Source organism: Cryptotermes secundus, unplaced genomic scaffold, assembly GCF_002891405.2.
Source record: "Cryptotermes secundus unplaced genomic scaffold, Csec_1.0 scaffold909, whole genome shotgun sequence".
Lineage (NCBI taxonomy): Eukaryota > Metazoa > Arthropoda > Insecta > Blattodea > Kalotermitidae > Cryptotermes > Cryptotermes secundus.
In genome coordinates, this window is record NW_019722439.1 from 238,730 (window position 1) to 252,919 (window position 14,190).

The window sequence follows — 14,190 nt, forward strand, 5'->3', positions numbered from 1 at the left end:
TTGCGTTTTCTACGTGGTCCGTGCCGAGATGTTATAAGCAAGGGAAGTTTTAGAGTTCAGTCGAATTCAATTGCGTCAGTAGAGTTGAGTTAGGTAGTCCGCACACCGGCATGCGTCAAAACATGTAACAGTCAAGACACGATGTCTGCGACATGTGAATTGTGGAGATCTCGGCCATCTGATATGGCTGCGCGGGTTGCATATAGTGCCACGAACTAGACACGATATATCGTTCTAAAATCGACCTGTCCCGTTATGTATTGATGTCAGGACAGCTTTCCTTCCGTCTTAGAAAAGGTTAATCAACTCCGTCCAGTGTGACTGATACATTTTTTCTTTCTTTCGTTTTTAATCTTTTATCCTTGAAATTGGGGGCACGCGGTAGCGTAGTTGGTTGAGGCACTATGCTACAAGCCGGAAGGTCGCGGGATCGAATCCCGATGAAATCATGAATTTTTTTTTCAGTTGACCTAATCATCCCAGCCGCACTATGGCCCTGAGGTCGACTTAACCTCTAACAGAAATGAGTACCAGGGATATTCCTGGGGGTAAAGGGCGGCTGGCGCGTAGGGCTGACAATCTTACCGCCATCTATGAGCCGACTGTCTAGAAAATGTGGGAACCTCAACATCTCACAACCCTAAGGGCCTCCACGGCCTGTTGCAGGGATACCTTTACTTACTTTACTTTACTTATCCTTGACACATTTCGGTCTGAGAGACCATCTTCAGGAGGATATATCAATATGGGCGGACACTACTATTACAATGTCATGAATATAAAATTTGATTCTTAAACAACTACCGCGATATGCATGAATATATTAAAGTGTGTATAAATTATTTAAATTAATTTGTTTACAAGTGTAGTTTAAAATAATTTTTTTTTATTTTTGGAACCAATTTGGTTCCTGCCTTTTGTACTGCCTCTCTTTAAAGGAAGTTGAGTGTCGCCACGTCCCGGTTCTGTCATTTATACAATAGGACTCTTTAGTGTCATCCTGTTCGGGCCGAGCGGGTAAAATAGACAGGCTCGTCCATTGTACATGTCATCGTAATATTCGGAAAACATATGCAGAATTTTAGAGTGTTTAACGTGTCAAAAGTATATATAATTTAAAAGATCTTAGACGGAAATGAGTTTTATATGTTGACGCATAAATATATGTCTTAATAATAAATCCTTGTAAATATATTTAGTATATTTATACCCTTCAGTATATTGACTCACTACAGCCTGAATGCCATATAAATAACATGTAAACAAAATTGACTTCCCATCTCACGGAAAGTACGTATGTCAATTACGAGAGACAACCTGTTTAAATTTGTGTGGGGAAATATTCGCGATTCATTCTGAGTATCTTATGAAACAGATGAATACACACAGCTTGGGTAGAATGCACAGTTCTTGGATAATAAAGCGGTTAATCCATACAATTACCATTGTGTTCTCAAAGGTTAAACTGTTATCAGAATGAGATTTTAAAGCCCACACAAACTACATTATAGTCAAACAGCTTTTACAATAGGTAACATCTGAAGGGACATTAATATTCTCCGTGAAATATTACTTTGCTTAAAGGACTACATCTTGTGAGGATAAATAGTTTGTGTACGAGTGAAAAATTATCGCCTGTTAGCCATTTGAAAGGAGGCCCACCCAGTAACAGAATACATATACATACACTTTCTTCCCCCCCCCCCTTGGCACTACAGCCCCAGTGGGCCTAGGCCTACCTCCATGAACTTCTCCGTTCACTTCGGTTTTTCTAGATCTTACACATTCGGTAGGAATCCTTGGGCGGGTGATCAGCTCGTCGNACCGCTCGGCTACTGTGACCGGCAGTGTATAAGAATAATATATAAGAATTCAGTTCGTACCTCACAGGAAACAGATCCGAACCCACGATCCCTGCTTCCAAGCAGGCGAACACAGTACATGCCTTAGACCGCTCGGCTACTGTGACCGGCAGTGTATAAGAATAATATATAAGAATTCAGTTCGTACCTCACAGGAAACAGATCCGAACCCACTACACCTGTTTGCGTTCGGACTCCTCATTTAGCCCAAAAGAACCACGCGTATTACTTTTGAGCCTCCTCTGTCACTGTGCTGCCTGTTCAGGAGATAAGAGTTTCTATAATTTTCCCACAGTTTCCTTGTGGCTGTGTTTCTTACGATTCTTAGAATGAAGGGCGATAATTTCCCTAAACAGAATTAACTGCTTCGTCTCTGTAATTGAGACATAGTGTGTTTTCTGTGAGACAGAAACAGAATCACAAACATGAGACGGGTAAACACGTGAATATAATGTACGGCGCTAATGGTCTGTGCATTTTCTCAGGCGAAGACCTGTTGTTTTAAGATCCCATAATACCGTCGTCGCGACGTAGTGGCCGTGGAATATTGCAGGCGTCTGAAAGTGTCTTATTTATTGCAACGGCCTTCCTATTGTGTTCTCATGTACCGCGAACCATAGAAGCCGCGCTTGGCAGAGAACAGCAGTAGCTCAGTTGATTTAGTGGATATCACTTGGACTATTATTTTTTGTTATTGCTAGTGGAGTGGGACTAAGGCCCTTGTACTGCGACCACTTCTGGTCTATTATACCAGCCCCAGATGATAGGTGATGGTGATTATGGAGCAATTGGTGGAATGAAGATTGGCAGGGGAAACCGAAATACTCGGAGAAAACCTGCCACTTTGTCCACCACAAATCCCACTTGACCAGACGCGGGAATCACTTGGACTAACTCTATATGGGTAACTGTTATCCAACATTTTCAAACAATATTTAAAAATTTTCCATTTGTACTTTACAGAAAACATTGCGTCTGTAATGCTCACTTGGGAAATACTCGCTGCTTTTGAATGCAACGAGAAGTCGCAAGTATTTTCAGTAGCAGAATCAGCACAAAAGTAAGAACAACTAAAATAATTTTGCTGATTTCTGAATTATTACAACATATACTCCTGTAGGCCTTTGCCAACGTTTCGGAAGAAAATATTGCCTCTAGTTTCGAGGTATAATTGTTTGGTAATATCTACCAGACTACGCGGTATTATAACCCATAAGAGAACATTATAAATGTACAGCACTTTGATAATGCCAGATCATAAAATAATCTTATATTTATTTCCCCGCGAAAGTTTCCATGCGTGCAAGAGCAACATTGCAGGATTACTTCACAGTGAGACCAAGAAACGCACTTTAGAGAATTTGATATTTTTCGGTTAACGTAAGCACCTCGCATGACAAACCCTCCAGTAATGGCCTAAGACTAACAATTTAGTTAAATTAAACTTGAGGAATATTTCCATTAAATATTCCACGTGACTAAGTACAACAAGCCATTACGAATTAGATGTGTTTGATCATCAAACTGTAAGAAAAGAGCCAGGAGTCTGAGAGTTGCGCTAATTATTTACCATTTTAAGCTTGAACTTTATGTAAATAACAATTCACTTCTACCTCACATAAAATGAATTGCATCTCCAGTCCAAAAATCAACCAGTTAATGCTGTTTAGGGAAATGCTGTTGTTCCGAGGATCTCGCAAAATCCTTAAGTACAGTCTGTCGGAAAAATTCAGAAATTCTTAAGTGAAAGCAAGTGCAATAAGTATTGACCATTNTAGATATTGACCATTGCTTTTTAAAGTTTTCATCTACATATGTAAATAATGCTGTGATCACTGAGGCCCAACCAATAATACCACACTCCTCCCCCCCTTACTCTGTGGTTCCATTTTCGCCTTTTAAATCGGTGGAGTAGGTAATTTCAAACTATCACTCACTCACTCACGGAGCTGAGCCCTTCTTGATAAGCCGCCAATTGTGCAGCTACTCAAGAACTTCCCAGCATTTTATGAAACACAAATATTCATTACCATGTTCACAAGACCCCTCCACTGGTCCCTATCCTGTGCCAGATAAATCCAGTCCATACCGTCCAATTCTATCTCTCTAAGATCCTCTTAAATTTTAAAATTTAGAATAATTTAAAATTATACCTCTTGTATTCATTGGCTATAATTTCCACTAATGTATTGACAGGTGGCCGGTCACGGTAGCCGAGCGGTCTAAGGCACGCACTGTCTTTGCTCGCTTGGAAACCGGGATCGTGGGTTCGGATCTGTTTCCTGTGAGGTACGAACTGAATTCTTATATATTATTCTTATACACTGCCGGTCACAGTAGCCGAGCGGTCTAAGGCATGCACTGTCTTCGCTCGCTCGGAAACCGGGATCGTGGGTTCGGATCTGTTTCCTGTGAGGTACGAACTGAATTCTTATATATTATTCTTATACACTGCCGGTCACAGTAGCCGAGCGGTCTAAGGCATGCACTGTCTTCGCTCGCTCGGAAACCGGGATCGTGGGTTCGGATCTGTTTCCTGTGAGGTACGAACTGAATTCTTATATATTATTCTTATACACTGCCGGTCACAGTAGCCGAGCGGTCTAAGGCATGTACTGTCTTCGCTCGCCCGGAAGCCGGGATCGTGTATTCGAATCCAACTCTGGGCATGGATGTTTAGTTTGTGTATGTGTGCGTTTTTCTGTGTTTGTGTACAGGTAGAGGCCTTGCCACGAGCTGATTACCCGCCCAAGGATTCCTACCGAATGTGTAAGATCTAGAAAAACCGAAGTGAACGGAGAAGTTAATGGAGGTAGGCCTAGGCCCACTGGGGCTGTAGCGCCAAGAAAAAAAGAAATATATTGACAGGGGATAAAACGGCTATATATGCTGGTAAGGAATCCGTTAACGGAGGCAAGGCAGCACGGTTAACACAAGTATGCCCAATGGAAAGGAAGTGTGTTCCATGGAATAGGTTTATAGAAGAATAAATACAGTGTTATGGCACTTGGACCGACAGATTTTGGAGATAAATTTAAACTCGTATTTGAGAAATAAAAGTTGTTCAACGACTGAAAGTGTGACATGGAGCCATAAAATATAGAATTATTAACGGTAAAGGAGAAGAGGATGGTAGTAGCTCTACCGCCTTGAGCTGCACTCGGGTGTGGGCCTCTTGAGCTGCTCCTAAAGTATATACTTTATGGATGCCACGTTCAAAGTCCCGAGACCGCGGCTCATAACTGAGCGAGTGGCCTGTCTTCCTCTCCTGCTCTCAGAGCCTGACTCCACAAATGAAGGGCACTAAAGGAGCAAGACCGTATGCTCGAGTGATTATTTAATTCCTGACTGCAAGAAGATGAGCTTGGATGAATTCATAAATATAATAGAGAAGCTTGACCGACCGAGCGACCGCCGCTTGTCGACGAAGTTAGTGCCATAGTCCGCTTGTGGACCAAAACCACGGAGAAGCTTATTTAGGAGTAAGGTAGTCTACAATGTCTACAAGAGGAGACGTATATAATGAATACTCAGAGCAAAGTGAGTGAGCAACTGACACCCGATGACAGCATAACACGAGGCGTTAATAACAGTTCATGCTTCAAACTATAGTTAAACGATTTAAGTTTAGCAACACCTTGCCACATTGTGGTGTACATAAGAGTGCATAACCGTAATAAGTGATCTTATGGAGTCATTTCATTAAGGGAGGAACATGGACTGACGGTGTTTGAGAACAGGGTGTTGAGGAGAATATTTGGACCGAAGAGGGATGAAGTGACAGGAGGTTGGAGAAAACTGCATAATGAGGAGCTTCATAACTTGTACTCTTCTCCAAGTGTAAGTAGAATGATCAAGTCAAGGAAAATGAGATGGGCAAGGCAAGTAGCACGAATGGGGAGAGGAGGAATGTATAGAGGATATTGGTGGAAAACCCAGAAGGAAAGAGACCACTGGTAAGACCAAGGCGTAGGTAGGTGGACAATATTAAAATGGAACTTAAACAGATAGGATGGGATGATGTGGATTGGATTGATCTGGCTCAGGATAGAAACCGCTGGAGGGCTATTATGAACACGGTAATGAGCCTTCGGGTTCCATAAAATTCTGGGAAATTCTTGAGTAGCTGCAGAACTGGCGGCTCCTCCAGAAAGGCCCAGCTCCATGAGTAAGTAAGTAAGTAATGGAGCTGATAGTCGCAGGGTCAGTTACAAAATTTCTTGACTTTTACGGAACCCGAAAATTCAGATGAATCCAAGGCGGTCTCTATCCTCAGTCAGTTGAATCCAATATGTTCCCTCCTGACCTATTTCTTTGCATTTTTCCCATCAACTTGGTTGGGGAATAAGCAAGAAAATAACCAACCCTCTGAGTAGAAATTTTACTTCGGGCGAATACTATTTTAATACTTTTTCCTGTCGATACAAACTGCAGTCATTTAGTAAATAAACCTGAATTGAAAGTCTGAGCTGCAGTATAACACATGTGAATCAGAAAGATTATACATTTCAAAATATTTGCGGCACTACGAGAGGAGATAAGCACAAACAACCTTTCGAAATACAAAAACAGTCCCATGGGAGTTAACCCTGGACAGTACAGAACAGAAGCAACACAGCTTTACTCTACATAAACGAACATTTGAAGAAAATTTAAGAGACTCAAAATAATACATGCATGCGATATACTTGGATGTGACATCATGGAGATCGGTACATGCAGAGACCTGACATCCCAGCAGTCCGTAAGCGTTATTCTAATATCCTGTTAGAACTTCAGAACTTGTAGCTAAACGGACAGAATTAGAAATAATTGAACACAATGAAGTCTAAAAATGTATTCGGAGTGATACTGTGTATATTCTGATGGTTAGAACATCTGTGAAGATTATATGACACGAGAATACGAAAACAAGGCTTCCATAATACGTTTACATGGAGAGGAGAAAGAGATACTGGCAGTCCAAGAAAGAGATGGGGAACTGAATTCGAGGCAGGATAATTTCGTACACCCCGATGTGAAGATGATGATGATGACATCGAAGACTTAGTTACATTTGGATACTCCTCGAAACAGATGCAAGATTCATCTCGACCTCAAGTTGGCGGGGAGCGAGACAAGACGCCCTGCCCCAAGCTACGGGAGGCAGACGATGATGATCAGTGATCACTGGAGCAGATGGAATACGAACAGCCGATATTAGATGGGCATATTAGATTAGAAAGCTTTGCTACAGCCCAGCGGCGTTTGTAACTGCCACTCGCTTCTTTCGAGCTCAAGACCTTTTACCCCTTTTCTTATTATAACTCTTATTTTTTGTCACACGAATGAGAACTTGTCAGATTGGAATTTAAAACATGTCCAATTATTAATTAGGGTGGATAAGTATAGCGTTGCACAAGGGATGGCTATAATTCTAAGCAGGTTTTGTCCTGTTGTCCTTGACTTCTGAAGTTTTATAATTTCACTTAATTACATGAGGACGTCATCAGAAGCTTGCTACCAGCACAACCTAGCGGACGGACGAAACAAGAGACAAGCGACACGCACACTATGTCAACCTCAACCACGCTGTAATTACAATGACTGCTGGATTAAGCCACTAATCGCCCCTCATGGCTGCTAGACAGGAATACAAAAACCTTATTATTCATACATAAGAGTCCCCTTTGGAAGGTTATGAGGGTTACAACTGCGGAACACGGCAGGAAAGTTACTGAACCAACCTACGGAACAAGCAATTAATTCTCACACATGCCTTAAGTACATCTAACGACATTTTCTTGTTTATCATTACGACATGAGCTATAATCATTAATGTATTTTATTCGTTAGTAAGAACAGGAATAATCTACCATCTCGGTGACATCTCAACATGAAAACAGAATGTGGAGGGCTCAGGGGTACGTTAAAGTAGGAAGTGGAATGAAGTAGCTCACGCGAACAGAGAAGGTAGAATGAAGTAGCTCACGTGAACACACACGGTATAATGAAGTAGCTCACGTGAACACAGACGGTATAATGAAGTAGCTCACGTGAACAGAAAATGTAGAATGAAGTAGCTCACGTGAACACAGAGGGTAGAATGAAGTGGCTCACGTGAACAGAGAAGGTAGAATGAAGTAGCTCACGTGAACACAGACGGTATAATGAAGTGGCTCACATGAACAGAGAAGGTAGAATGAAGTAGCTCACGTGAAGACAGAAGGTATAATGAAGTGGCTCACGTGAACAGAGAAGGTAGAATGAAGTAGCTCACGTGAACACAGACGGTATAATGAAGTAGATCGTGTGAACATGAGATGTAAATTTGCAGCTGACATGAATACAAAAGGTGAAACGAAGCTGATGGATGAACACTGAAAGTGGAGTGCTTCGGCTGCACAAGTTGGAATCTTCCTAGTTCTAAGAACTCGAGAGATCGGAAGTTCAGAGACACAGGAGCACAGAAGATGGAAGATCCAGGAACTTAGTTGCACCCTCTATCAGTTCAACATACACGTATCTTCCGATGACGTGAGTATTGTGTTATCTTGTTTAGTTAGATGGGAGAGTTTTGTTAAATATATTAGTATAATTGACTTCAAAATAATCTGTAGTTTTGGAATGCGAATTATTTTTACGTCAATTAATTATCCTACAGGACATATCGTCGCTTGGGCAATAAACGGATAATGCCAGGCGGAACACGTGCATTTCAGTCACGAGTAATGCGTTTCGTGCATAATTTTAGTATTGTATATTAACGGAATTGCCAATTATACCGTTCCCTCGTCTTATAAAGAAAGAATTTACTGGGCTATGATCTCAAAAAGGTTTAGAACCACTGGTCTAGGACATGAATTGTCTTCGCCCGCTCGAACACTGGAGCCGTGAGTTCGAATCTCGCTCAGGGCATGGATGTCTGTGTGCGTTTATTCCGTTTGTGCTGTCCTGTGTGTAGGCAGCGGCCCTGCGGCGGGCTGTACCCCCGACCAAGGACTCCTACTGACCGTATATGGGATTACGAAACTGGAAGAGAACTGCCAGAGCCCACCAAAGAGCTGTAGAGTCATTGGTGAATGAGTGAGTGGTATTTACGAGCTGTACGTAATGGATGTCGCAAAAGTTTCTGCATATTTTGGTGGAACGCATTAATTGTGACTGGAGAGTAAATGTGCTGCCCGCCATTATCAGTTTATACCTGATGTCCAAAGCTTCACGCTTATCTTTCAGTTCCATTTAGTGCCTAGGTAAGGAATGGCGGAGCTGTATTTCCACTCCCCCATACGCCTGCATGGCGTGGTGTTTCCTTATTTTGTCAAAATAAAAGGAGCCCTAACCTTTCTGTTCGTGTGTCTGTATATCCTTCCTAATTTCTTTCGTTTCCCGTGAGGTCCGTGCCATATCAAAGGATTCGTACTGTACGCCTTCGCTATTATTCCAATAATATTGTTCACGGCATGGGTATGTTCTGCATGAACGGGGCAGCCGCGCCATAGCTCAAGCGGTTAGTCGCTGGCTTCCCACCGCGGCGGTCCGAGTTCGAGCCCAGGTCAGGTCATGTGAGATTCGTGGTGGGAAAAGTGGCACTAGGCAGATTGTCTCTGAGTACTTCAGTTTCCCCTGTCAATTCTCATTCCACCGACTGCTCCACACTCATCATCATCTGGGGCCGGTACAATAGGTCAATTTGTGACCGACGTACCAAGAGGTCTCAGTCTCACCCCACCCCAAGAAACCAGGCTAGAAGGTGAATGTGATGACGTCCTTGTTCTTAAGCCTCACATCTGACGGCGTATGGGTAAGTGGAGGTACAGCTGCACGAAACTGCGTATAGGATGAATAAACAATTGCGGACAGCTGACAACTGGTGATCCTCTAGTAAGGGGATTGAACTGGGGCTATCAGCTCACCATAAAATGACAAGAATGTTATGAAATGTTACATAAGGTCTCTGATTTTGACGGCTTCATCATAACGACCTTACAATGGAATATTGACGTGTAATTTCGAACTTGTAACATGACGAATCTTTGTGGGTTAAGTCAATTTAATTGTGGCATCCTAAAGCTAGGAGACCTACACGGGAGTTTGTTGTGGATCCTGGAGAAACGGTATGAGACTGTGGACTGGATTTATATGGCTCAGTACAAGGCCCAGTAGCGGTCTTTTGTAAATACAGTGATGAACTTTCGGGTTCCATAAAGGGTAAGGAAATTTTATGACCAGCTGTGTGAATGTTTGCTTCTCAATATGATATGATTACCCTGAGGTCAGTTGCGGTCATTGTACTGTAGAATTGTCAACATTCTTGTGCTCAGCACTACATTCGAATTGAGGTATTGCAGTCACGTGTTTGTTAGACTCAAGTAGCCTCTTTTAGTCTTTGTTATCTCTCATGATTTCACCTGTTCCTCTTAACTTCAAGGATTTAACGCACCATGAGGTTAATGACATCCTCTCAGCGCCATTAGCGGTCTGTGTGTGTGGAGAGAGTAATCCAGACTATTAACAGAAATTGTCCGCCTGGTTTAAAGGGTTTAAATAACGGTCAGTGTAATTACTTACAGATGGAAATTAATCTATCGGTTATCCCAATCTTTCGTCGTGCGGTAGTTTTATTTTGTATCGACTACAAAACTCTTGTGCCTGTCCCTAATACATTATGCATGTCTATGGAATTAATGTTTTTGATATCCCAGACAAGAAGTCGATTTTAAGCTTTTAAATATATAAGAACAAGTTCTTAAACTTAATATTCTTCTTCATAAACATGACCTTGATCTGAGCTTCTGTGTCCACGTCTCTTGGAGTTCCTGTATTGTAATTAGACCCTGAACTGAGTAAGGGTGTGCCTGGACACTCCCTGTTTGGTATGTGGACATAAGCAAGACAGGCTGACCCTCCTGCTGAGATGCTCTAAGAATACTGGAGCATAATAAAATATTACGGTGGTGCGATAGGGACGGCTGTGTGAAGTTTTCAATAAGGCTAAACATGAATCAATTATTGATCAGGTTATTTTAGTTCTTGGTTCACAGGGGCCGCGTTCCTTGACTGCGGTAGTCCAGTTCTAAGCCGTTCCGCTTTCTCATCGCAATTACATTACATATACTTACTTACTTACTTACGGAACTGAGCCTTTCTTGAGGAGCCACCAATTCTGCAGGTACTCAAGAATTTCCCAGCATTTTATGGAACCCGAAGGTTCATTACTATGTTCACAAGAGCCCTCCATTTTAATATTGTCCACCCACCTATGCCTTGGTCTTCCCAGTGGTCTCTTTCCTTCTGGCTTTCCCACCATTATCCTATATGCATTCCTTTTCTCCCCTATTCGTGCTACATGCCCTGCCCACCTCATCCTCCTTGACGTGATCATTCTAATTATACTTGGAGAAGAGTACAAGTTATGAAGCTCCTCATTATGCAGTACAGTACTTATACAGCCTATTCTTAACGTATCTAATTCGTAATGCAATTGCAGTTTCACATCTTTGCTCAATTTGCCTTTTAATTCCCTTACATAATTGTAGGCACCTTGTTCTGTCCGTCCTACTATTGTTTGTGTTGTTATGTGCAGGCAAGCCTATCACAGTGGCCGCGCGGACTAAGGCATGAACCGTCTTCGCCAGCTCGAATACTGGGATTGGGGTTTGAACCCACTCAAGGAATGGATGTCTGTATGTGTGTGTCTATTCTGTTTATGTTGTTCTGTATGTAGATAGCGGCCTTGCGACGGGCTGATCCCTTGTCCAAGGAGTCCTGTCGACAATGTATAGATCAAAGAAAGCGAAAAAGCCGCCAAGGTCCACAAGGGCTGTAGAGCCATAGTACATAGATATAGAGGCAATAGCATATCACATGCTTTAACTTTTACAACTTTTCCAGCATTCCCAGAGTATATATGTCTGTCTAACTTAGACTAAATGGCGAATAACAGAGTGGTGTAGTATGTTTCCTGTGAGGTACGAACGCAGTTTTCAAATATTATCCGCGTGAATTTCGCGCTTCAAAGCATTAACTGTAGCACGCTCTAGAAAGCAGGAGTCGCTGAGCTACTCTGGAAGTTGTCCTCGGTTTATGGAACCCAAAGATTAATTTATATTTTCACAACAGCTCTCCAGTGGACCCCGTTATTTTCTCAGTATCGTAAAAATGACTGACCTTTATTGCTGTTATTTTTATGTATTAATGCTTTTATTTCATTTAGTTTCTAGTGTGTTGTTATTTAAATCTGTATTTCTTTCCTGTTTATTGTGTTCAATTTTTGTTTTGTTTTACTGTGTGTTTGTTTTGCGGTACTTGACTATAATTCGCTCTGTGGCTGTTGTCAGACACTTGAATTACATTGCCAGTACCACACTGTTGTAAATGTAAAAAGGAGTTTTTCGTTTTATTCCTGTAAAATTTCGATATAGTGTAATTTGCTTCTAAAATATTATAAGCAAATCACATGGCAAGTGAAATCACAACACTTGCTTCCCACTGTCCTTTTATATATTTTGTTTAATAGATTGATAGTAATCTGATATTATTACACAGTATTGCATGAAGTGTGTTGGTCAGTCACGCCATAGCTCAAGCGGTTAGTCGCTGGCTTCCCACCGCGGCGGTCCGGGTTTGAGCCCAGGTCTGGTCAAGTGAGATTTGTGGAGGATGAAGTGGCGCTGGGGTAGTTTTTCTCCGAGTACTTCGGTTTCCCCTGCCAATCTTCATTCCACCAGATTCTCCATAATCATAATCACCCGGGGCAGGTACAATAGACCAATCAGTGGCCGACGTGCCGAGTGGACCCAGCTGGACTCCACCCCCCTCCCACTATGCGAATTAAAAAAAAATGTGCCGGTCACAGAAGCCGCACGATCGAAGGCATGAACTGTTCTCGCTCCCTCACACCCTGGAATCGTGGGTTCGAATCCGACTCAAGGCATGGATGTCTATGTATGTGTTTATTCTGTTTGTGTTGTCCTGCGTTTAGGTAGCGGCCTTACGACGGGCTGATCACTCGTCCAATGAGTCCTACCGTCTGTGAAAAAAATGATTACGGAACTGAATAAGAGGCTAGGGCCCTGAATGGGCTGGAAGAACTATTGAAAAAGAAATTGCATTAAGTGTCTTTGGTGTACGCTGTCGTTGAACATAATTAGAAGGTTTATCAAATGAAATTTAACTGACTGCGAAAGTAAAGCGAGTTCGCCACGGATACCTGAAGAGGGAACGGAATATTTTTGTAGCCTGAAAACACCAGAGATATGCCAGCGTGTAGTGTGGTAAGTGGTTACTGATGTCTAGAACAGCGCTTCGCCTACACTTCCTACCAGAGTTCGGAGGAACACTAGCTCTCCGCAAGCAGGGCCCAAGTGTCTGGCTACCGAACTCGACTAATGGTGGTGTTTTCCAGACTCCCCAGAAAGAGAATGAAGTTAATGGTTAGAAGTTTCTCGTGTTACTTCACAGTGGGAAGTGCTGCTACGTCACCGCGGGGGAGGGGGCGGAGTGTTGACTGGCCTGTTACCGTAGCAGCGACAGCGCTCCGATGTTGTTACGTCACCGCTGGCTGGGGAGGGGGTGTCTTGCATAGCGCAATACGTCACAATATTCTCGCAAAGATTACGAAACAGAAGAGGCCAGAGCCCAATAAAGGGCTGTAAAGCCGTTGCCGAATGAAAGAAACATATTTTCGCAATCTGTCACATAAATTCAAGAAAAGGAATGCATATTGAAAACTTCATGACCTGCGTCCTTCACCAAATGAGGTGAGCAGGATGAGCAAATCAAGGTGTATGAGATGGGAGTATCATGTAGAACGCATGAGAGCTATCAGAAGTGCATAAAATTATCAGTAGTAAAACCTGAAGACAGATGATCAGTTGGGGGATGTAGGCATGAATAGAAGAAGAATATTCAAATGGGTGTTAGAGAAATTTGATATGAAGGTGCGGGCTGGATTCATCTGGCTCAGGATATGATGGGAACTCGTAAACACGGCAGTGAGGCTTCGGACTCCATGACAGGTTTACTGGCCTCACGATTAGCAACTTCAGAATGAGTCTGCTCCGTTTAGTTCTTTCTTACGACAGATCATAAGAAACATTTACGTGTTTCATTTAAATTTGTAAAATGGCGTCACATTATGAGTGCTCTTCGAGTTTTAATATGGACTCCTGTGTAGTATTCGTTACTTGGCACAAAGAGGAGACAGTGCTGGAATAATAAGGAAGTAAAATTCCCTAAAAATGAGAACAAATTAAAGTGGGACAAAGGGAAAGGTAGGTTGGCGTGCAGAAATAAGCTTTGCAGCCTAATAACAGGAGAGGAAGGTTCTCTTTGACTTTATTAAATA

The 14,190-nt window shown here is 42.4% G+C and overlaps 1 protein-coding gene across 1 annotated transcript in view; it reads left to right on the top strand.

Moving 5' to 3' along the window:
* Window positions 1-14,190, top strand: part of LOC111861506 (MOXD1 homolog 2) — a 212,684-nt gene that overhangs the window by 132,765 nt on the left and 65,729 nt on the right. The window lies entirely within an intron of this gene.